Raw genomic sequence first — 3817 nt, forward strand, 5'->3', positions numbered from 1 at the left:
AAAAAAAAACTTTATATAAAAAGAAAAAGATACTTGATAGATATAAATTTATCTCCAAATCATGTTTTGAGTGGAAAAAACAAGGCACAAAACTATGTTCCCACTCCTTTAAATTTTCTNTTTTGTGCTTTACACTAGGTAGACCAGGTTGGCCTCAAACTCACAGAGACCTATTGAACTCTGCTGGAATTAAAGGCATTCACCACCATGCCTGACCCTACTCGTTTTTGTTTTTTAGATTTATTTTATGGATGTAAACATTTATCTAAAATGCATTTCTGTATACCATGGATATGCCTGGTACTCTTGGAGGACAGAAGAGAACACTGGATTCCCTAAAACTGGAGTTATAGATGGTTTTGACTTGCCATGTGGGTGCTGGGAATCAAACCCACGTCCTCTGCAAGAACAGCAAGTGCTCTTAACTGCTAAGCCATTTCTCCACCCCACCTCCTTTTTTAAAGAATAAATATTCATGTGCAGCTGGGCATGATAGCACATGCCTCTAATCCCAGTTCTTGGGAGGTAGGAACAAGTTAGAGATAGCCTGTACCATATNAGAGGCTGCTGCCAAAGAGCAAATAAAAAATCACATATGTGATTACATATACATACAATATTATAGAGGTAAAATAGATCCAGAAAATTCCCCCCCCCCAAAAAATGTGAACAGAAGTACTCGTCAGGAGGACTATAAAGATACACTCTAGGACAAGAGTAAAGCAACTTCATTTTTCTTGGGCACTCTTGGCTTCCTCCAGAACATGGTGGTTAATAGCTAGAAATACATTTTAACAATGAGAAGACAGCAGTGAGCCTAAAGCGTTCCAAGTTTCTGGTTTGCAGGAAAAAAACAAGTTAGTAACCCTGTCAGATTCCACACCACACTCCCTGGCTGTCCTCAGCCTACCTTACCCCATTACTCATTGGTAAAATGTCTCACATAGGTGTGGAGATTAANGAGGACTGGGAGCCTTTNGTATTTCTGAAGATGTTTTGAAATATATGACACAGGGCTCCTTTTGGCCCCCCATTTTAGCATGTTACTCAACAAAAAAAGCTTTTCCTGCAGAAAGCAAATTAGTCTAGAAGCCAGATATGTACAGTAGCAATAAAATAGCCTCTACTAGCTCAACAGGTTGGATTTGGGTGGGATTGTTTGTTTGTTTGTTTGTTTGTTTGTTTGGTGTAGCAAAGAGGTCAGAGGCTCAATATCTTATTAACAGAGGTGTGTGAGTCTAAGCAACTAACACAGAAAGATCTGAATGGGCCACCTTCAGTGAGGTCATGAGTCCAATGTCTGGACAGCAGCATTTCACAGCACTCCTGCCAATCCTCTGGCTCTTAAATTCTTTCCACCCTTTCTTCCATTGTGTTCCCTTTCCCTAAGCCTTGGGAAGCAGAGGATTGACAAGGATGGTGCAGTTAGGCCTGAGCACTGGATAGTCACTTAGATAAAGGTAGAGGCAGGAAGACCAGGGGGTTCACCCTCCACTACTTATGGCCTGCCTGAGCTACTTGAGATCCTATCTGCAGATAATAAATGGAAAGATGAGGGATGAGTAGATGGATAGATAGATAGATAGATAGATAGATAGATAGATAGATAGATACATAGATACATAGATAGATACATAGATACATAGATAGATACATAGATAGATACATAGATAGATACATAGATACATAAGATTTAATTTTTTAAAACTTGGGAATTTAAGGTCACCCTTATCTGCATATGGAGTATGAGGCCAGCATATCACAAAAACAGAGATGTACTGGATATATACTCTGTATGTACTAAATAATACCTTCTAAACAGAAAGAATGTCAGATATACATGAAGCTACTAAAAAGCACTGGACCAAGGGTCCAGTGAGTCCCTGTGAGCCATTTTCCACATTAGCAGGGAGCAGATGCCTATAGCAGAAGATCCAAATGCGGGGCTTTTCAATTGTGCTTCACTCTCTTCAGAATTGAGAGTGTGCCTTGGTGAGATAGTGCTTACAAAGCATAGGCCAGCCAAGGCACGGCTAAAGCCTAACTTCATCTCCAACACTGCTAAACATTTTTTTTTTTGAGACATAGTTTCACTATGTTACTCTCAATGTCACAGAACTCCATATATAGGCCAGGCTGGCTTTGAACTCACAGAGATTCACCTGCCTCTGCCTCCAGCGTGCTAGGATTAAGGATGTCTACCACTACACCCAATTTAAACAAATTAATTTTCAAGAGGATGTATCTCAGTTGTAGGGAACCTACCTAACAGACATGAGACCCTGAGTTCCATCTCCAGCACTGCAAAAGAGAAGGGGAAAAAAGGGTTTTAAATTTTTAAAATAAAGATAGGGCTAGAGTCTACCTACATTGGTGGAGTGCTCGTTTACCTAGCATGCATATACACCTGGATTCAGTTCCTATCACTACATAAGCTGGGTGCCTTAGTCAATGTTCTTAGTCCATTGCTGTGGAGATGCCATGATCACAGCAACTCTTACAAAAAGAAATCATTTAGTTGGGGCTTGCTTACAGTTTCAGGGATTTAGTCCATTTACGGTGGGAAGCATGGTGGCATGCAGGCAGGCATGTTGCTGAAGTAGCTGAGAATTCTACATCCTGATCTGCAGNCAGCAGGAAGAAAGCCTCTGAGTTTAGAATGGGATTTTTCAAACGTCAAAGGGCACCCCCAGGGCCACTCCCTGATGACTAAGCATCCAAATGACTAAGCATTCAAATATATGAGCTTATGCGGGCCATTCTCATTCAAATCACCACACTGGGGGTGCTACCACATGCTTTAATCTCAGGATTCAGGGGGTAGAGGAGGAGAATTAGGGGTTCAAAATCAGCCTCTACTACATATGAAATCAAAAGCCAGCCTGGGTTTCATAGTGTTAAATAAATAAATAGGTGGGTGATAGGTATATAGACAAATGGTATTTTAAAATATTTTTAAGTAGGAACTCACTCTATAGCCCAGCTGGCATCAAATTCATAGTAAACTCCCTGCTTCTGCCTCCCAAATAGTGGGCTGATAAATAGGCACTTCTGCGTTGGTTTTCTTAAATAGACTATCATTTGGTTGTTCTTTGACAACATGACATACAAACAGTGTATCTTTATCACACACACTCTCAACTACCTTATTGCCTCCCAGGCATCCCCAGCTTGTCCCCTCAACCTTTCACATCCTCTGCTCTTTCCTCTTTCCAAAACCTACAGTTAATGTTGCTTACTGGAACGTTGCCCCATACTGTTGGCTTGACCTTGAATGAGTTACTGTAGCTTCAGTGAGTTTAGTTTAGTGGTACTGTCCTGTCCAGAAGACAGACAGCCTTTCACAGGACTCCTTCCCATCCTCTGGCTCTTACATTTATCAGTGTGGTCAAGAGAAACAGAACTTGGAGAGGGTTTGTACTTTAAACTTTCCACTGATCCAATAGGCAATAGCACCACACACCTGGAAACTTAAAACAAATAAATTACCTTTTTTACTTAATTCATTTATTTTCTTAAGATATATCTTATTTTTATGTATCGGTATGCCTATGGGTNTGCCTATGGGTATGCTGGTGTATGTGTGCTGGTGCTCTTGTGTGGGGGTATGCATCTGCAGAGGGTGAAAGAGAGCATCAGATCACCTCCCCATGAGCTGGAGTTACTGGTGGTTGTGAGCCCACATCAATCATTAATCAAGAAAATGAACTACAGGCTTAATTAAAAACTGATGAAGGCAATCTCTTTTTTTATTGGATATTTTCTTTGTTTACATTTCAAATGTTATCCTCTTTCCCCGTTTCCCTCCCTTCCAGAA

This window comes from Mus caroli, chromosome 6, assembly GCF_900094665.2.
Source record: "Mus caroli chromosome 6, CAROLI_EIJ_v1.1, whole genome shotgun sequence".
In the NCBI taxonomy this organism is placed as follows: domain Eukaryota; kingdom Metazoa; phylum Chordata; class Mammalia; order Rodentia; family Muridae; genus Mus; species Mus caroli.